Genomic DNA, 21,667 nt, shown 5'->3' with positions numbered 1-21,667 from the left:
TGGGGGAAATGGCCTGTAAATGTGAATGGAAAATGGTGAGGGTCAAACATTTCATCTAAGAATATGTTTCTGTCGTTCTGTAATGTCTATGAAAGGCACTTGCTGGGTCCCAGAATGAGAGAGGAAAAGAGTATAACAGCTACAGCACATTGTAGCTCTTTGGTTGTTTTCTTATTCCCTTGAACTATATTTCAGTAAGCCCACTCAAAAGAATTTTGTGTGAACAAAGCCAGAACTAAGATGATGCTAAAAAATATGCACCTCATTCCCCGTAAACATTAGGTATACACAGAATGGAAGTTGCTAATAGAGGAATAAACCTGTACATTGCCTCCTTTTGCAGTTTTAATCAGGAATTTTTAAATTGACATTTATTTTTGCTTTCTGTGTCGTCCTATTCTTATTCTCTCCTTCCTCCTCATCATCTTGTCTAGCTGGATTCCCTTTGTGTGAGCGTTCATTTATTGAGGAGAATAGGAGGCAAAGGGAGACCAGGGTCAGAGGGGAGAATATTTTTTTCAAAATGCACATTTTTTCCTTCCTTTGGCAGAAGCTGCTTCTTCCAGCTTGCTTCAAGTCCCTTATTTACTAGTTCTGCAGGTGGCTCTTAGGTGACTTCATAACATTGTGGCCTTTAGCCATCCTGAAACATTAATTTTCAGTCATGCTGTGTAGGCTAGACACCGCCATGGTGCACACATAAGCCATTCGCTCCTTGTGAAGGGTTGACAGTGAAAGAACTCTCCCTCTCTCCAGCATGTACACCCATGCGCACTAAAAAGGCATTCATTGCATGGCGCGCGCTGTGGGCTGAGCACAGCAGGGAGTGCCATGCAGCCTTTGTGTACAGCCTTCCAAACACTGAAAAAAGAAATAACGTTTGGAGCTTCTGTAAAGAAGGCTGGATTCTTTGTTGCGAGTGTTGCTAATTTTGTTTTGTGGTGTAAGGATGGCCGAGGGGCTTGTACAAAACAAGAGAAAGCAGGAGCAATGTGCCAAATTTATGCATTTAAAAAAAAACACATTTCCTATTGCTCTGGCTCTAACGGTCAGATTGCTGAGTTTGGTTAATAAGGGGTAACAGAGTGTGTGGCCCGAAAACCAAAGCAGCTGGGCACATACCGGTAAATAGTTTCAGACGCCTGCCCCTTCTTCCTGCCTCCCTCCCACTTCTCTCCTGCATTCCACTTCTGGGGACTGTGGGCAATGTGCCATCATGTCAAATAGCTTGAAGTTTGGGGCATTTTTTACTGTGACTGCCCCCAAGCATGTCAGTATTTATAAAATTCTTTATATATGGTAGGTAGTCTCAATGCACAGTACGTTTATGGTTAATTTAGGTTTCTATAAATACTCTGAAATATGTAACTGACAAATTAGACCTCGGCCCCTGAGAGGTTATTTTAGCCACATGTTATTTGAATGCAAATGAAAGGTACCAGAGACTGAAACTCCCAATTTATAGAATAGATGGATTGTTGTTGCCCCATGGTATTTACTTTTCCTCCTACCTTGTGCCTTACACCTGTCCTTGTAGGGGCCACTTCATGGACAAAAGCAAGCAAGATGTGCTGCTGCTCCTCATCATTGTTTTTCTTCTGTTGGCAAACGTTAGCCTTCAGAAAATGCCTATTTTTAAGTAATGCTTTAAGCCATTTGTGCTAATACATACAACTAGACTGACTAATATTCTGTGGAACCTAATACACCTCGGTGACTCTTGGTCAGACAACTCACATGAGAACGGTAGGGATTTTCAGGATGAGGTCCTAAAATGTCTCAAACAATGCTTATTATTATCCCATTTCATTCCTTGTATTTTCATTGCCTACGCTCATATGTGTTAGTAAATGTAAGTAACTCATACGAGTTGAGAGTTCTACAGGACCTCTTATTTGTATACATGACCTCAAATGGTCAAACAATTCTGAGACTGGCTCAAAAATCTTGACATTGTCACATAAGCATTTGTCACACAAGCCGGGGCTTCAATTTGAACATTAAAGAGGAGATTTGCATTAAAGTGGAGAGTTGACAACACTGTAATAAAACAGTGAGTAAGAGAAGGAATAAAAATTATTTTGCAAACTCATTCAAAAGTGCTAAGGCCAGTTCTGATTTCTAGTATCACTACAGCCTTATGTGTGACATAATCCCATGGGACATAATCCCATGCATTTAGGAGGACATGTGTTCAGAGTCAGAACATATGCCCCTGGATCCTCAGTCTATAAAAATGCCACACTGTCAGTGCTTCTGTGTGGCCTGTTTTTTGCAATCAAGGGGAGAAAAATGTCTTCCACTATGAACACACCTTATTGATCATGGGGGGTAAGGCGGAAAGGGATGAAGAGACCACTCTAAAAATGGAGAGAAAGAGAAGAGCTAGTCTCTTCCAAATATGCTAGAATTGTGGTTGATGAGGATGAGATGTAGCATGTAAATTTTTAGATATGTTAAAAATTGAGAGCTAAATTCAGCATCATTTCTAAATTCAACAATTTTCATATTGCCTGATCTGTTTTCACTGTTCCCAAGCCCTAGATATTTTGTACTTTTGCCATTCTTTTTTTAAAAAAAGTGTACTTATTACTAGTTGAATAAGTTGAACATGTGTGAGAAAACATAGGTCTTCCCACAGTAATTTAAAAGAAAACATTGTGGTTAAATAATTGCAGTTGTGTAGGACGACTGTGGAGATTTTTCTTTGGTGGGGGGGTTGGAGGTGTAGGTTAAAAGGACAGAGGTTATGCTGATTATCTATGCAGGGTGCAATTTCTTTGTGTTGGAAGCAAGAATTTGTTCACAGAAACACAAGTAAATGGAAAGGGAGTAGCAGAGCTTCATGGGAGGAAAGTCTTCATTAATGTTTCTATTGGGATATTGGTGGTAGAGTGAACAAACAACAAGCGTTTAGGCTGAGTTTAAGTTCAGTCTCCCAAAATATGTTTTACTAGGAAAGTAGAAATCTAAATGTTGTTGTAACAAAAATGCAGAACCTCTTTACATATTTCTGTGTAATTTATGAGACACTGAGCAGAGAACCAGAAAGCCAGCTGATTTCTCTAAAATGTGATATTGTGCTGCATCACGTCAATGAAACAAGGCAGGCGACTTAAACATAGGACTAGAATGATGCTGACAAAAGTGTCTTCAGTCCTAAATTTTAGCTGCCTCCAAATAGCTATAATGTGGTGATGTATGTTCCCGATATGTAAGTGACATTTACTAGTTACAACATAAACCCTTCTCCAAAAGGACGGAATATAGACTCTGTCACCTTAGTGTTTTGATGTTTTAGGTAAACCATGATTTTTATGTTTTTATAGGCAAAATAATTTATTCTGAACAGCATTAGAATTATCACCCAATCCCCCATAATTAAGAAAACACACATCTTATAAATTGCACTAGTCATGTTCCATTGGGTTTAAGCCAGAAGTTGCCACTAGATCATGTAGTTTCAAACAAGAACTATCCTGAACCCTGAAGAGGAGTATTTGTTTAACAACAAGGCCTAGAGCAGCAGATCTCAAATTGGGGAATATGGAATGTATTTGTGGTGTGTGTTTATACGAGAGAGAAGCTTTAGGGGAGAAAACCGTACGACACATATTTTACTCACAGCAATAAACAGTCCATGCCGCCCTTACTTCCGCATTGCTGCTGGTGGTGGTGCTGCCTTCAGAGCTGGGTGCCAAACCATGAACCACCACTCTGCCTTCACATAGGCTTCGTCTGCACAGAGCCACCTGTTGCTACTGAGAGCCCTTCCCTTGCTTGCTGCACCCCCCCTCTGCCCTGCCTTCTGTCTCTACTGCCCGGGATTCTTCCAGGTGCTCATGGACAGGGTTGTCCCTAGGGGGTGCATGGCCTGAGGTTATCCTCCCCCCTTCCTCCCCCGCATACTCCAGGCACAGATCCAAGCATTCCCCTACTGCAGGCCCCAACCTGCCTCTGCTCCATCCTGCCCTGCTCCACCCCTTCCCCCAAGTCCCACCCTGAAGCACCCTTGCTCCGCCCCCTTGCCTGAAGTTCCTTCCCCTGAGCAACATGAGCCAGCGGATTAGCGGGGGCCTGGCGTGGAATGCCAGCAGGGGTCACCTCTGCACTCCTCATAGCGGTGGCAGGAACTGGAGAGACTCAGCAGCTCTGCCCCGCTGCCCTCTCTCAATCCACTGCAATCTGCTTCACCAGGGCAAAGGCGCTCAAGCTTCCTGCTGCTGTGGGGATGCAGAGCACAGCGGGCTGGAAGAGGGCAAAAGGGCCAAGTGGAGCAGGCTGCTGAGTTGCTCTGGCTCCCACCACTGCAGTGGCGGCAAGGAGAGGGAACTCCTGCTGCTGTCCCATGCCAGGCCCCCAGGCAATCCCCTGGGCTGCCTTGAGCTCAGTCCATAGGATGTTTGAGGCAGCTGCTGCAGGGCGTCCCAAAGCATGGGGCCTGGGATGTCCGCACCAAACTGTCGTATGGATAACCACATTTTTTTTAAAGGGAATGGAAATCCATTTTCTATCAATCCTGAATCAATGCATTACTGTTTCTAATATTCAGTAAGAGCACATGCTGATTTTTTTTTATCAGTATATGTAGTGGGGTGTATGGGCTTGTAAATGGCTTCTGGCACAAAAAAGGGAGGTACAATCCAATAAATCTGAGAACCAGTGACTTAGAGAGCCCAACTGAAACCAGGGCCTTATTGTACAAACACATAGTAAGAAACTAGTTTTAAGGTACAAAAAATTGGATTAACCTTTTATGTCATTGCTTTTCATTTTGTGGTTACTTGATTTTAAATTGGGGATGCTGTGAAATAACCCAAGAGAGTGTATTCATGCAGTGTTTCCAACCTATATGCTACATTCCTTCATTTCATCAAAATGGCCATAATCCAGGGTTTTATGACAAGTGAACAATTTCATCCAGTCACAGTCTAAAAGAAACTATCACTGTCTTCAGAAAACTGCACGGAAGTACTTACTGAACTTACCAGACCAATTTTCCGTCAGGAGGCACTTACTGCCCACAATGTAACATTGACATGTAAGAAATGAATAATTGAATATTTAGGACTAAATTCATATCCATTGTGCATGGGTGCAGCTTCTTTGAAGTCAAACAATTTGCACATGTTTTCACCATGTCTGAAACTGATCTCTTAACTTTTCAAGAGACATATAATGCAGGAGAATACTTAGGCTCCAATCACATCAGAAATTTTTTTTGCTCCTTTGCTCAATTATTTACTCACTTGTCCTCAAACAAATTGCACTTTTAAAACCTAACCTTGCTGAGTTACTTACTCAAGCCACAAATCATCCATATCAGCATAGCAGAAAATAATAAGGAAATAGTGGTTCCCCACTGACTCCATTCAACTCCCAAAGGTGAAATAACAAGATGGAAACAATGAAGATGTCTATATATTTTTAATCTTGTATTATAAGAATGTTCAAATTAAGAGGATGTTAGAATATCCTCACTAGAAACTGATTTTACAGTTATCAAAGGCCTCAGCTTTGCCTCTGTGTTTAACGAGCTGTAAGACATTTATTGCCTCATATATCCTTCCACCATAAACCTTATCTTTTAAGTAAATTATTTTAGTATTAGTTTATAGATATAGATGATTCTAAAATGAAGGGTTTTTTTAAAATTGTTTTGCTTGATAGCCAGATATATAAAACAGGTATATTAAGAGAAAGCGACAATGTGAATTGCAGGATTTGTTTTTGTACAATACCAAAAATAGCAGCGGACTGCTGTACCTTGTATGAGTTGGTCACCATCAGGCAGGGTGTATTATGAACTCAGATATGGTATTTAAGAGTTTTGCAGTCAATGAGCAGTTTTGGCTGGCTATTGGGTATTTGTTTGTTTGAAGGGCCCTTGGTCTACCTCTCTAAAACTCTGATTCAGCAAAACATGTAAGCATGTATTTAAAGTTAAGCTCTTCCTTAAATTTCTTTCACAGTAAAGAAGGATGATTACTTGTGTAAAAACAAAACCTAGCAAACAAAGTAATGCCCCGTATCATTGTGGGGCATTCTGTAAAGTCCTCTAAATTCAAAGCCTCAATCATCATCATCATTAGGTTCCTCAAATAAAGCCTAGTGGATCATTAGGATTTCTGGTTGTCGTGTAGACCATGTGACTTGTGTGAGCGAGAACAGAAGAAAGAATTGTGCCTGGAGAAATACTTCTTGACTTTAAGGCAGGGGGTGAGCAATAATTTTGGCTGGGGAGACACTCCAAGAATTTGGAAGGTGGTCAGGAGTAGGGATGTGAAGGACTAGTCAACTATCCAATAAGAAAATGCTTATGAGATAGTTGACATGCTAGTCAGCTAGTTGCTCCCCCGCCCCTTGCTGCCTCTATCAGAAAGAGGCGGCGGGGAGATGAGGGAGTGCTTCAAAGTGGCAGCGCCACAAGAAGCCTGGGGCCAGACCCTGGGCTTCACATGGTGCTGCTGCTTTGAAATGCCATATGCAGCTCGGGGCCAGATGGGAGTCCCAAGCTGGCCCCAGGATGCAAGTGGCGTTTCAAAGTAGCAGAGCTGCATGAAGCCTGCGGTCAGCTAGGAACTCCCTCGCTGACCCTGGGCTCCACGCGGCGCTGCCGCTTTAAAATGCTGCGGGGAGCACGGGGCCAGTGGGGGACTGCATGAGTCTCCCACTGGCCTTGTGCTCCCTGCAGCACTTTCACTTTTGAAGGGTAGTAACAGCCCTGGGGCAGAAGTGCCCTTATCAACTAACAGTTGCTGCAGTTTGGGTGAAGGAGGCAGTTGTGACCTGGGTTAAGGGTGCAGGGTGGTGGTGGTGGAGGGGTTTGGGCTTTGATCTAGGGCAAGAGGGGATTGTGACTTGAGGCAGGGGACTGGGGGCAGGAAGGGGTGCAGGAGTTTGGGTTGTGACCTGGGGCAGGGGATTGGGGTGCAGGATCTGTGAGAGGATATGGGGGCAGAGAGTTTAGGTTATATGGGGTAGGGGACAAAGGATTGGGGTGCCAGTGGCAGGCTGTGGCTGGGAGACTTACTTGCTTGGCTTCTCCAGCAGACTCCCTGCCTGCCCTGCCCATGCACTGGATACAGAGGCCATGTGATTTCTGAACAGCTAGGAGTCTGAGCTGGAGGAGGGTGTGTGCTTCATAAGCTGCCTGCTGACAACAGGCAGCTCCCATTGGCAGAAAACCAGCCCTTGGCATTGTGCTGGAGGCGGGAGCAGTGCATGAAGTGTGTCTTTGCTCCCCAGGCCTCACAGCTGTTCAAACAGCCCTGCATCAGTTTCTCTCAGCAGGGTGCCAGGGTGGGAAAAGCAAGGCCTCTGCCTGAGGCTCCTTGCTGTGTCCATGAGCTGGATCCAGCAGCTTGGCAGGCTGGATACCGCAGTGGGTATTTTGCCCATGCCATGGATATGTCTACACTGCAGTTAGACTCCATGGCTAGCTGGTACCAACTGACCCCAGCTTGAGCTAAGGGACTGCTTAATTGCAGTGTAGTGGTTCTGGCTTGAGTTGCAGCCTGACCTCTGGGACCTTCCACCTCACAGGATCCTGGTCCCAGGCTCCAGCCAGACTCTTAATGTCTATGCTGCAGTTAAACAGCCCTGACATTAAACAGTGAGCTTGTGTCAGCTGGTACAGGTCAGCCATGGGCTTTTAAGTGCACTATAGATATACCTTAATGCACCTAACTATACAAAGTGGAGTTTTGCTGATTGCTTCTCCTGACATTATAAACAAACAGTTGCTATTTAAATGAACCAAAGGCTGTTTTTTAATTTTAATATTTTTATTTGAGGGCGTATGTCATTTCCTTGCCTTTTTTTCCTAATGAATAATATCATTAACACATATAAATGCCTGCATCTATTGTACTGATAAAACATTACATTGTTAGTTCTGAAACTGTTTTGCTTTGGTACAGCAATAGAACTAAAAGCAAACAAATGAACATTTAAAGAGCTATCTTTTGGTGATCTGTACACACAGCACCATTATGCAGTTTGCATACTGGGGGCTCTACACCTTAGCATGAGTATTTAACATGAATTTTTCTGTGGTGATCCATCAAATAATCATAGCTCGTGTTTTTTCTCTTTGGTAATGGTATACTGTTGGTCTTCTCTTGCTCCCAGCGAAGTCCATGCAAAACTCCAGTTGACTACAGTAGGTGCTGACTAAAGTCCTAAATAATTAAACATTATTTTCTAGCTTATTGCTTACTAATTACTTAGCATAGGTAAAATAATAAAATTGTATATAAATAGGTAAAATCTAAAAATGAAAACATTTAAATAATCTATTTAACCACTGACGTGAAACAATATAATTTAAGGAAACAAAATGAGTTTCTGATTAGAAAGGATTTATGTTCCATTTTCATAATCTGTCACCATCCCTTAGTGTTCTACACGGTATTTCTTTTTTAATCTCTTGAGCTTTGTATCCAGTACTCTTTCTGTTTTAGCAGTTCTGTCACCCATAGAGATGACTCATCTCTATTGCCTTTTACTATTTCAGGATGAGTGAATATGGGGCAGAAATACTGCTGCTCCCCCATTTCCTATAGTTAAAGCTCCTGTGGTAATAGACTAATTTTGATAACAGAAAATAGGTAACTTGATTTAACTTCCTTCATTCAAATGACTGTGAAAAGTGCTGCCTGATGCTGACTGGAATATAACTGAGTTGTTTACTGACGCAGTCTGTTGTCTGAGATTTTGAGGGAGTGGGGAAGAGAGAAACCACAGTACAGAAGTTTCAGAGGGGTAGCCATGTTAGTCTGTAATAGAGAGTACGTAAAAAAACAACGAACAGTCCTGCAGCATGTTAGAGACTAATTAAAAATGTAGATGGTATCATAAGAATTCGCGGGCACAACCCAGATGGCTCTAGGGGTGTTAAATGACCATTGCTTCAATTTTTTATACGTGATGTCTTCATTTTACTATCAAACATGATAAAGGGCCTCTATCTGCAAGCTGGCATTACAATGCCTTCATTGGTCTCAGAAGCTACAGCATTAGATACCACTGTGATGAGCAACCTAGAAATATCAAGCACAGTAAGCAGCATGCCATATCCTTCATTTTTAGATCTTTTCCGTACCCTGCTCTATAAGTATACTATGCCAGTGTTGTGCCTGCCAGTTGGAGTTGCCAAATTGCTTAATTAGGTGTTATGTATTAGCATAGCACAGGGTACATGTTTAAATAACTTGCTGCTTCAGGAAAGCTTATAGAGCCATTTTGACATGACATCAAATAGTTTTTAGCTGTATGAAACTTTTCAGATGGCTAAGATAAGCAAGAAGGCTACTTTTATGTGTTTTGATTTGCCAGTCCCCACAGTAATGTTTTATGAAATTCAGCAGAATTTTCCATGGTCATTAAGGCAATCAATATTTTCCTACAGTAAATCACAAGATATGCTGTAAACAACGTGAGGGCTATAATTGACAGATAGTGTTTGATAAATAGAACTCATTATTTTGCCAGTGTGACTAACAAGAAAGTTAGGACATGCATTATTTAGTTTGCAAATGTATTCCTTAGGACTTGTAATAGGCTTAGAAGTGTTTCCAAATGTTAAATCTGGAAGGGTGTGTCTAGTTTAAATGATTTTACATATGCATGTGTGGTTTCCAGGGTTAAGAAAAAATAACTGTGACCTAATTGTATTTTCATGTGCTGAATCAAACACTACTTGGATAGGATTTAGTTGATCAACTGTTTCTGGTCTGTTGGAGAAGAGAGTGAATGAGTGACTATCATCACCTTGATACTGATTACTGGAATTGGCTAACTTTGTTTACAAAACTGGCCTCCTGAACATGACACTGTGATTTAGAAGGGAAGAGAGCCAGGCCACTTAAAGTGTCAGTGCTGTAAACACTACATCATCTACGTGATGTTTTGATTCAGGGAAAGGAGATGATGATTCAGAGGTATTATCAGCAATCCCATATTTAGTCCAGAGAAATTTGCTTATGGAGGGAAAATGTTTAGCACTTGGTCAACAAAAAATGTTTTATCTATTTTTCCCTTTCTTAATTTGGAGCATAAGGAAACTGGGTTGTAGCCCAGTGCAACCTAGGCTAAGAAATGTGCTATATTAGCTGCCTATGAATTTTTAAATGATACACTGCAGATTTCTTTTTCCTTTTCCTTAGCCTTTTTTCCTTTTCCTTCTCCTTCTGGGTGCTTGGTGCAGCTTGGGATGGGGGAGGCAAGCCCCCAACTCCACCTAAACTCCTCTCCCTCCCCCCGCCACAGGGCAATGAGTCGATCATGCACGCGCGCGCACACACACACACACACACACACACACACACACACAGAGGAGAAGAGATGCAAGAAGGTCCATGCAGGTGGACCTCCATGGCCCCCAGAGCACCGAGGATCCTCCCCAGCTCCTGAACCACTAGGGCAGGGAGGAGGCCCATGCATGTGCCCCAGCCTTCTCGGGCCCCGAAGCACTGTAGAGGGAGGAAGCCGGGTGGCTTCAGCCTCTCCAGCCAGCAGTACAGGGAGGGTAGGTGCTGGAGGAAGCATCACTCCATCCCCAGAATGCCTACAACAAGGGATCTGGGGGTGGAGCGTGGGAATGGCCATGCCTGGTGGTTTAGGAAGGCAGAGCCTTCCCCCGCCTAGGGTACCTTTTTCTCTCTCTCTCTCTCTCTCTCTCTCTCTCTCTCTCTCTCTCTCTCTCTCTCTCTGTGTCTCTCTGTCTCTCTCTCTAAGAAATATGCTACTGCTAGAAGCATAAGGCTAATGTTATTGCAAGACCATTACTGGTTTGTTATGTTTTTAGTAGGGAAGGGGCTTGTTTCCAAGTAAGGGGGAAGAAACCCTTCTAGACCTAGGGTGTTGGATGACCTTTCAACCTGAGTAATAGGATGTTTTCATCTCACAGCATTGCCGCTTTTTAGGCCAGGATTTGTTTTCCCATATGAAAAACATCACAGTGCCAGCTATCTCTTACATCCATATAGGAGACTCAAGGTATTGAATATGAAAATGATCAAGATCTTTGTGAGAGTCAAACTATATATTCCCTTCAATTTCTCCCCTCTGAAACAAAACAAAACAAAACTTAAAATAAAAGCAAACACAGGAGACCATTTTTTGCCTAAACATAAAAATAAACAGTAAATAAAACAGGATTTTGTTGGGGTCAATGACTCTCCACAAATTAGTTTAATGTAAATGCTTACTCTCACTGTGTCTCATTTGGGCCCAGAACTCCTGACAATGTGCTTCCCCGCCTGCTTTGACTCAGATTCTTTTGACATTATCCTAAATCTCTCTCTAAACATCTTGGGGGCTTATCAGTTCTCTGCTCTGTCTAGGCTATTCTAGATTTCCACATTTGCAGGGTTGCTTTTCCCTCACTATTGTCTTTGCTACTGCTCCAGGCTTGCTTCTTGCATTGGAACACGCTTTCAACCTGTGCTGCATTTTCAGTCACCAGTTTTGCATCTGTCTCAAGCCACTCCAGCCTTCTCTTTTCCTTTCGGGCTATTTTTTCTTTCTTTCTGGATCTCATTGGGACTGAAGATGCGCTCTGTGGCCTGTCCCACATCTTAGCACATCTGACCCCTCTGGGCTTCTCTTAAAATTCACCTAATTGCATATGATTAATTGTTTCAAGTCTCCTGCTGTTCTGATCCTATCTGACAGCTGCTTGGTGTCATCACGTTTTTATTCTTTAACACATCTTTAGCTGTTGAGTATTAATCAGTAATATTACCTTCAATTGCATTGACTTTGCTTGTAGCTTTTTTTACCTTTTTCTTCTTGACCTGTGCAGTTCTAGACATACTTGTGGAATGGCATTCTTCGCAGTAATGTAAAGGCAAACCAATCTGATATTACAATCTGACAGCCGGCCACCTGTTCTGTCTTTTTACCTCTCTTGTCTTTTCCCGTTTGAATACAGCAGATCCTCATTCTACATTCCATTCTAATTTTCCTAGTCTTTTCGTTTTCCCTGTTTCTCTTTCCCTCTCCCTTGTTGATGCTTCATCAGTGTTTGAGCTGCCAAAGCGCTCTTTAAACCCACGTATAATTCTGCTTTGATTACAAGCAAGCTTGGAAACTCTGCCCAATGGTCCTTTTAGTTCTCCACCTTCCTTTTGTTTTCTGACTTAAATAAATTTAAATAGACATGGAAGGGGAAGGGCTCAGTCTAGACTTACAAAGCAATTTCCCCTTCCCGAAAGGGCAGAGCACATTTCCTTCCAAAACAATATGGCTGGGAAGTCACAGATTTCTTGTTAGTGATGCTTTTTCTTTTTGCCAAAAGCGGTTGTGTCAAAATATGACTGTCAAGGCTGGCCCAACAGAACTTGAGCGTCGGTGCCAGATTTATGCACAAGCTAAGTAAGCGACTAGTTTAAGACCTTCGATTATGAGGGGGGGGGCCTCTAAATAAATAAATAGAATAAAAGACTAGTTTTAGTTGCCTCCTTGCCTGTGTACCACTATAGATGCAAATATAAAACTTCATTATTTCTGTTTTCATTGTCCATTCTGTTAGAATAACACACATTTTTTGGTAATGCTATATTGATATATTTTAGGGACTCAGCATACCTTAATCCAGCCCAGGGCATGTGAGTGCTTCCCTTCTTTCTTCTTTAAATGGGGAAAAGAGAGATCTGGAGGAGATTTCATAGGGTTGTCAAATGGTTTCAACAAAAATACCAGACACACTTGATATTACGTCACAATCTACATTACAGGCAGTCCCCGAGTTACGCGGATCCGACTTATGTCAGATCCGTACTTACGAACGGGGCTTTTCTCGCCCCGGAACTCGCGGGCGGCAGGACTACCCATACGCGCAGTGGTCCCGCCACCGCGTCCTCCGGGGCAAGAAAAGCTGCTCCGGGTGTCCCTGGTCTGATGGGGACCCCTCCCAGAATACCAGTGACACCCCGAGCAGACCAGGGACACCTGGAGCAAAGCCGCAGAGGCGCGGAACCCCGCCGCCTCTGCGGCTTTGCTTCGGGTGTCCCTGGTCTGCTGGGGACCCCCCCCCCCCAGCGGACCAGGGACACTCGAAGCAAAGCTGCAGAGGCGCTTGGGGGGAGACGGGGACCCAGCAGACCAGGCTTTTGTTGTGGACGCCTGGGGTAGAGCAGCTGGGGTGCTGCCGGGTTGGTCCTGGGGGGGACCTACCCGGCAGCACCCCAGCTGTTCTGTCCCAGGCTCCAGATTCAGCTGCTGTTGAAACTGATCAGTGGCTGATTCCAGGAAGCTGAGGGCAGAGCAACTCTGCCTCGGGTTTCCTGTAGTCAGCCCCTGGTCAGTTTCAGCAGCAGCGGCTGAATCTGGAGCCAGTTCCGAGTTACGTACAAATTCAACTTAAGAACAAACCTATAGTCCCTATCTTGTACGTAACCCGGGGACTGCCTGTACATCTTATTTAGAAAATACCAGACATTTATATTCTCTCATTTATATTTTCTCAGTTTGTTTCCTGAACAGAAAGCTCAAATACTGGACTGTCCAGTTCAAAACCAGATACCTGGCAACCCTAAGTGTTCATATGTGTTCAGGTTAAAAGGTAATAGGAAAGCAAATAATCTTGACACTCTCCTCAGAGGGACTGACACATGGGCAGGTCATGCTTGGAGGAGGGTTATTCTAACAAAATAGCATAAAAATTAGAATGGCTGCACGGAGGGGGAAAGCTGAGCAAATAGGAGACTTTCAGGCCAGATTCATTAGTTGCAAAGACTTTTCCATAGCAGGAAAGTGTTAAGAGTTTTTTACTATAACCTTTCTTATGTTACTCTCACCCAAGGAAAAGGAATGTTTTCTTATTGCTTCTCTAAATGCAATTGTGTGTGTTAATTTAGTTCATTGTAGTGTTATGGCCTGTCAGTTTTTAATTTCAGTGCATTCACTCTTACCTTGCTTTCCCTCTTCTCTGAATATCACCTTTGTTAAAAAGACTCACTCTGTACATGAAAAATAAAGAAATAACATAGAGGTTACTGAGTGTCTCCCTTGACATGTTTTAGATTATCTTTGATTAGAGCTATCTAAGACATGAAAGTCAATCTGAGTGCAGGGGGATGGGGAGCAGAGGTTTACAAAGAAAAAATGTAGTTGAGATCATAGTATATCTAATATGTCTACTTACATCAGGTAGGTGTGCTATTTCAGTGGTGACATTTCTGGCTTGGTCAGAACAGTGGAAGGCTGAGCGGGGAGATGAACTGGAGTGTAGCTGGATGAATATTAAATTTTGAGATAACTGCTGATTCACAGGTTTGCATTTTGTGTTGGCAGAAAAACTGAGGGTGTCTGGATCTGTTGGCCTGAACCCAATAATTACTGTCTCTGAATAGATGTGATTACCATCACTGAGTCTGAAGAAGAAACCTGTATCTAGGGGATGAAGATAACTTAAATTTCTTAGAGGTACTGTCATATCACAGCTGCCCCTTGGGGAGAGGGGTCCCTCAGGACAGGCTGCTGGGCCGGGGGGAGGTTATGATATGACAGTACCTGTAAGAAATTTAAAGGGGGGGAGTGCAGGAGTCAGGGAGTAGGGTGTGAGGAGGAGCTCAGGACAGGTGGTTGGTGTGTGTGGGGATGTGCAGAAGTCAGGATTGGGGACTAAGGAGGGGCTTGAGGTAGGGAAGTGTGGGGGTACAGGAATCAGGGTTTGAGGTGTGGAGAGGCTCAAGGCAGGGGGCAGTGATGTGGAGGGGTGCAAGAGTCATGGCAAGTGAGTTGGAGGGTATGGAGAATGTGGGGCACAGGTTTGGGAGCGCTGTGTGTGTGTGTGTGTGTTTGTGTGTGTGTGTGTGAGAGAGAGAGGGGGGAGGGGAAAAGGAAGGGGGAGGGAGGAATTTGCTCAGTTTGTTCTCCTGCTGTCCCAGCCAGAACGATAGGAATGAAGCAGATTTTGCACTTTTCCCTCACCCCTGAAGGTGATGGGAAGGGGAACACCTGCAAGCAGTGTCCTGGTACAGGGGGAGGGAGGGAGGCGCTTCAGTCCCCCTGCCCTTCCTAAATGGCAGCATGGCAGAAGGGAGGCTTGAGGTTGGGGCTGCAGTCCCGGACCAGTGAGTGGGGGGCGGGGATGTGCCCAACCAGCCCCTAGTATGGAAGCCTGCAGGAAAGCCCAGGGAACTGGGTTGGGGGCATGCTGCGCCATGTCTCCCCCTGCAGCCGAGTGCCCAAGCCTGCCAACTCCTCCTTACGGGGGCTGCACACCAGCTTACTCTTTCACCTCTAGCTGTATCTCTGTGTGTGTTAATTATCAGTTGTTGCACAAGTGAAATATCACCACAATCCTACAGCTGCCATAGTTCATGGCAATTGTAGCTTTGTAAATCAGTTTTCAGCAGAGGATCTGCAGGTGCTTTACAATATCAGGTAGGTCCTTAACACCCCAGTGAGTTAACATCATGCCCATTTAGTAGAGGACTAAACCAGGGGTCCCCCTTTTGCTTGATTCCAGCAGTGGCAGTCCACCAGTCCCAAAGGCAGTGGGGTTTGAGGGCTTACCATTTTTCTAGGCACTTTGATTTAGAATTCCAAGCTACAGGAACCCCCACTGTTACACACTTGACTCAGCACAACAAAAGCTGCCTTCTCCTCTGTCAGCTTTTCTCATTCTCAAAGGGGCTTGTGTCAGTTTTCTTTGTGACAAAAGGCAATAAGGGTAGGCAAGAGGGGGGGGGCGCATAATTTGCGGTTGTAGAGAGAACAGTGACCATGTGCACTGTATCGGAGTCGACCTGGGTTCCAATGTTAACTGGGTAAGGAGGCGTAGCAAAGGCAAATAAGAGGATGTGCTGGTCTGTTGGATTCGCCCAGCAGTCTCTTGGAGCTCCTGCTGCAAACTACAGTGTCTTGCTCTGGTAGAAAATTCTGACAGTGGGTTCACCTAGGCTGTACTTCCTCAGGGGCAGTTGGGTTGCCTGCATCCCCTCCTGCGCCCTAACCCTCTGCCCCAGCTCAGAGCTTCCTTTCACACCTCTAACCCCTCATCTCTGGCCCCGTCTATGGCCCACACCCCCAGCCATAGCCTCCCGCTGCAACCTCCTGCCTCAGCTTGGTGACAATGAGCTATTGAGCCAGGGTGGGAAGGAGAGGGGATGGAGTGAGCAGGGGGCCTGAGAGACAGGGCAGGGCAAGGTTGTTTGGCTTTCTGCCTTAAGGAAGTTGGCGACTCTTCCTTCAGAGTCATCAGGCCAAGCTGATCATGCAACTTTTCTTCCCCTTCTTGAAGATAAAAGGGATCTCTGTAGTGAATAGAGGTGAATCTGGTGGTGAAAGTGCTTGATAGAGCCACATCTTTACAATAAGGCATCCATCTGCATTGAATATAGTAGCTTGTGTTTTTAACAGCTGTAGCTGACTGGACTTTGTGAGGGTACATCTCTGCAGCAATTAAAAACCTGCAGCTGCCCTGTGACAGCCAGCTCAGGCTTGTGGGGCTTCTTGTAAGAGGTTGTTTACTTGTGGTATACATGCTTGGGCTTGGGCTAGAGCCCAGGTTGTAGGAAACTGTGTGATGGAGGGTCCCAGGGTGGTGGTGCAGCCTGAGACTGAACATCTACACCACAAGTAAACAGCACCTTAGCCCAGGTTGGCTGGACTTTGTTTAGTATAGATTCCTTTTAACTTCTTTCAGTTGCATCTTCTGCTGCTATTGAAGTGTTTGGTTATTTCATGTGGGACAAATATCAAAGCCAAATGGCTTTACACATTGAGCAGATGAGGTGTTGGGCTAATAGTGAGCATGTGGTCTCTCTTGTTTCTTGTTTCCAAGAAGGCTAAGGTGTTCAGCAGATTTGAATAAATTATTTCACACAGGGCTGATCCTTGACACAGCCATGAGCTGAACTAGGGTTTTGGCCTAAAAAAGTGATATTAATGCACTTTGTCAAAGGCTAGGAACTGCAACAGGAGGTTGCTATTAGTCACCATTGAGACTACCAACCCATGAAAAAAAAATCAGCATCTTAATTTTTCAAACATTATTCATTCCTGTTTTGCTTGATGATACATTTACAGTGTTGTGATGCAAAAAAAAAAAAAAAAAAAAAAAGATTTATCCGGCACAAATTTTAATTTGGCATTTTTTGTACGCCGGGTTTAATGTTGCAGGAGGCAGGATTAATCACCAGAAAAGTAGAAGTGCCCCTTTAAAGACCAGATGAGGCAATGCTACAGCAAATTTTTGTTGCTCAGATCCTAGGATTGCCAGATGGTTTCAACAAAAATACCAGACACACTTGACATTACATCACAATCTATATTACATCTTATTTGGAAAATACCGGACATTTATATTTTTTCATGTATATTTTCTCAATTTGTTTCCCGAACAGAAAGCTCAAATACTGGTCTGTCCGGTTCAAAACCGGACCTGGCAACCCTATGAGATCCGTACATTGCTAGTAGCAGTTATTGGACTAGTCAGGAAGACCCAAACAGATGGAAGTATAAGGGCGATTGTTTATAACTAATATAGTAATAAGTTATTTCTGCTGCGTGTGGCCTAATAGGTAAGTTATTTTTGCTATGCAGTTACAGTTAGGAACCCATGGTCATAATTAAAGTTTTGCCAATAACCTGCTATTTGACCTTTGACAATTTCCTTTATCTCACTATATCTCAATTTCCCCATCTGTTAAATTGAGATGATACTTAATGTCTGCTGTATAAAGCTCTTTGTGATCTACAGATGTAAAATGCCATGGGAGCTAAGTATTATCATAGTTGTTACTATTATTATTGTTTTCTCCACCATTGAACTTCTCCCAGATGTAGCATACATATCCTGTGTTGTTAATTCCTTTGTGGTTAGTCCATGACATGTAATGTTTTCTAGCAGTAGTCTTTTGAGGACAAGCTAATTCACCAGAAATTAAGTATGGTAGCTTCCTATTAACATTCAACAAACAAAAGTAGCTAGCATTTACTGTTTCTTTTTGAAGTTCTGTCACACTTGGCAAAACAAGTCTTGAGGGTTTGGATGTAGTGTAACATTGACATCTAAAGATCAGTATGTTTTATGCCTAACTGAAGTCAGCATGAGGGAAATATAGATGAAAAGTGCTACATTTTTTTTAACTTCACAATTGCATGTACAGTAACTTGCAACTAACCTGTCTCATAACCCTTGCCAAGTATTTACTAGCAGACTGCTGATGCAAGTGAAAGTTAAATAATTCCATTTCTTCCGGGTGCTCTAGTGTGGGTAAATGTGGTTCAGGATTTTAAGTCTGTACATAGAAAAATACTTTGTGTGGACAAGACTCATTTTTAAAAGACTTTGAATTTCACACGTTCTTGGGTGCCCAACTTGATGCACCAACTTGAATTTCAAAAGTGCTGAGCAACTATTCTCTGTTCATCACGTTCCTTTGAACTGTCTCATGTGGGACAGCTGAAATTACTGATCACTTTATCCAATCTTCATCTATATCTCTAGCTATAGTTCCAAGAAAATCTCCCAAATTAAGAAAAATTACACAAATTTTAGAATTCTATACACAAGGATTCCACAGTGCCTTAATATACACTATTATACTCTATTATATTTGTTTGTTTGCATGCTTGTATGTTTACAATCAGATTCTATACTTTGTACACAAAACTGTTCTGATGATGCCCTTTCAGATTCTTTGCTTGCTTCCCCTGACATGTGCAGCTCTGTGGCTGGGAATAGCGGAATGAATCTTGTTATAACATGAGCCCTCAGCCCCAGAAAGCCCCTTTGTGTCAATGCTGGCATCACCCAGCATGCATGCTGGCAGCCTGCTGAGGTGTGTCCCTGCCAGGTGTGTTCTTGGTTCAGTTTGCACTTTTGGGCTTATTAATAAGTTCAGTAAGGCTTGTGTAAATGGATAGTGCTACTTCAGTGGTCTGGTTTATTAAATCATGCAAGCAACTGTTCACAGTCAATGTCCAATAACACAGGTCTGCCTCACCTAAGTTTGGCCATCTCTTCCATCCTCCTTGACCCAGAATGCTCTTCTGGAGTCTGATCACCTGAAGAGGGGTTCCCTCTCTGGATGTAGGGACCCTGCAGAGTGGAGTGTAGAAGCCCAATGACTTGCATATCTTGCTACTGCTTGGTGTGTGGTCCATTGTGCAGGACAGAGCCACTCATAGCCCTTTGCCATTCATAGCCCTTTCAGAATCTTCTTCCCACAGCACCTTTCAGAGGTCCCCTTTCCTAGTGATCAGTTCTTCTGCAACATCCCTCTCTTTAGGAGCTTCCTCGCTGTGTTCTGGGGCTTCACGTCTGAGTCCTCAGAACCTGGTTCCCATCTAGCCACCTTTGTAATTAACTATGCGCATGTGGATTTGAGTTGTCTCTTTCTCCTTAGTGGAGTCAATCACATGTAGCTTAGTCTCTGCCTTCTCTAAAAGGGCCTGCCTCAGGACAAGGACATAGGAACTAGCACTCTTGCGTCTCCTGCCTCCCTTTCCCTTTGTGTGATTTGCAGCCCAGGGTTAATAAAAGTAGCAGTGCCTTTCATGTATGTGGTTTTGGCATAGTGGATACAGTGATAGACCTAAGCTCGCACTCACAAGCCAATCTCTTTTCTGCTTGCATCTCTTCCTCTCCTTCAGGCTTCTCTTGCACAATTATACAGGCCCAAAGTTTAGCACAATGTTCTGTGTGAATTCCAAAGCTTCTGGAAGGCTGTGGTATTTAGATGCTGCTTGTAATTATTAGAACTGGGAGCACTGGATGTTGGGAATCTGGACGCACAGGAAACAGGAAGGAGGGGGGCGGAGATGGGCCAGGCCTAAGTGAGAGCTACAGAGGGGAGCAGCAGCAGCTTTGTAAAGAGGTTCCACCTTTGTTAAATAAATGCCTGTTGAAGTTTGTTACTACCTTGCTTGCATGATACAACATTTTGGCGACGAGGATGGGATCTTCTGCCTCTGAACCCACCTGCACCCTTTCTGCCAAGGCCAGGGATGGACTCCCATACTGAAGCACTCATAAAATCCTGTGTCACTTGCCAAATGCATGATAAGACAGCAGTGACATGTACCCCACTACTACAGCTGGTTCCTCTTTTGGACCTCTGCATGGGAAAAAGTTGCGATTGACATCGTAGGACCCTTTGATACTGCTCCAATTGACTGTCGTTATGCCATCACTTTAATAGACTATTTCAGTAAATGGCCTGAAGTGGAGTTTACATCTCAAATTTCTTCTGCTACAGTAATTAAGTTCCTCTCTACAGTTTTTAGCAGGGAAGGTAACCCCAAAGAACTGGTTTCAGACAATGGTAGTCAATTTACTTCCGTGGAATTTGAAACTTTTCTAGCAGAGAGAAACATTTTACATAGAAGATCGTCCCTGTATTACCCTCAAGCCAATGGGGAAATCGAAAGGTTTAACAGTAGTTTGAAAGAGAGTTTGCAAATGGCTAAACTGGAAGGGCGCTTGTGGATAGCCTTCACTACTGATTTCTTGCAAGCTTACAGGGCTATATGACATGCCACAACGCAAATATCACCTGCAGTGTTACTGCATGGAAAACAAATGAATACTAAACTGAACATTGCTGGATTGTTAAAGACAAGATCTGATGCACCAAATGGGTGTGTCTAGACAGGCAAGTTTTTCCGCAAAAGCAGTCACTTTTGCGCAAAAACTTGCCAGCTGTCTACACTGGCTACTTGATTTTGCGCAAAAGCACTGACATTCTACTGTCCGAAATCAGTGCTTCTTGCGCAAATGCTTTGACGTTTCCATTCGGGCAAAAGCTCTTTTCCGGAAATGTTTTTGCGCAAGAGGGCCAGTGTAGACAGCTAAAAACTGTTTTGCTCAAAAAAGACCCGATGGCGAAAATGATGATCGGGGCTTTCTTGCGCAAAACTGCATATAGATTGGCACGGACGCTTTTCTGCAAAAGTGCAGAAAAGCATTCGTGCCAATCTAGACACTCTTTTCCGCAAATGCTTTTAACGGAAAAACTTTTCCGTTAAAAGCATTTGCGGAAAATCATGCCAGTCTAGACGTAGCCAATGAGGATGCTGTGAGAAAAACAGTTGAACAGAAGCAAGCAAAATATAAAGCTTTCATAGACAAACGGCGGGGTGCTAAGGAACCTAAGTTTGAGTGTGGTTCCTTCGTTAGAGTAAGAAAACCTGGAATTTTACACAAAGGGGACCATAAATTCACATCTCTTCTTAAAATCATAGAGAAGAAAGGACCTTACAGCTATCAACTTTCTGATGGGCGGGTATGGAATGCTTCTTATCTTGCACCTGCCTATGCACCAAGAGGAGATGATGCCAACACCCAGCCTATGTTGTATGACTTCACCGTAGCACCAACACAACAAGACATTGCACTGGAACCGGGGTTTGAGAGACGGTCTGTCAGACCTAGACAACCACCAGTCTGGACTAGAGCCTATGTTATGTAGTATTTACAATGTTTTCAGTGTAATATTTCTGCCAACACTATAGTGTCTTGTTCCATATTTGTTGCTGGGGTTAGAACCACAATGTTTATTTTATAATTGGGAGAGCTTCTTAAGAGAGGAGGGAATGTGGTGTTTAGATGCTGCTTGTAATTATTAGAACTGGGAGAACTGGCTGTTGGGAATCTGGAAGCACAGGAAGGAGGGGGGAGGAGATGGGCCAGGCCTGAGTGAGAGCT

The 21,667-nt window shown here is 43.6% G+C and overlaps 1 protein-coding gene across 22 annotated transcripts in view; it reads left to right on the top strand.

Moving 5' to 3' along the window:
- LOC149525314 (uncharacterized) overlaps positions 1-21,667 on the top strand; it is a 398,451-nt gene that overhangs the window by 278,610 nt on the left and 98,174 nt on the right. The window contains exon 1 of one of the 22 annotated variants that reach the window (XR_016348831.1): positions 8,905-9,062. The exons of the other annotated variants lie outside the window; for them this stretch is intronic. The gene's annotated coding sequence lies outside the window, so the exon portion shown is untranslated. Of the gene's footprint in view, positions 1-8,904; positions 9,063-21,667 lie in introns of those variants that run through there. 22 annotated transcript variants of the gene reach the window in all.

Source organism: Pelodiscus sinensis, chromosome 2 (genome assembly GCF_052426305.1).
Source record: "Pelodiscus sinensis isolate ZL-2025 chromosome 2, ASM5242630v1, whole genome shotgun sequence".
Taxonomy (NCBI): Eukaryota; Metazoa; Chordata; order Testudines; family Trionychidae; genus Pelodiscus; species Pelodiscus sinensis.
The sequence above is the reverse complement of the archived record's forward strand: the minus strand, read 5'-3'. Positions and strand labels throughout refer to the sequence as shown.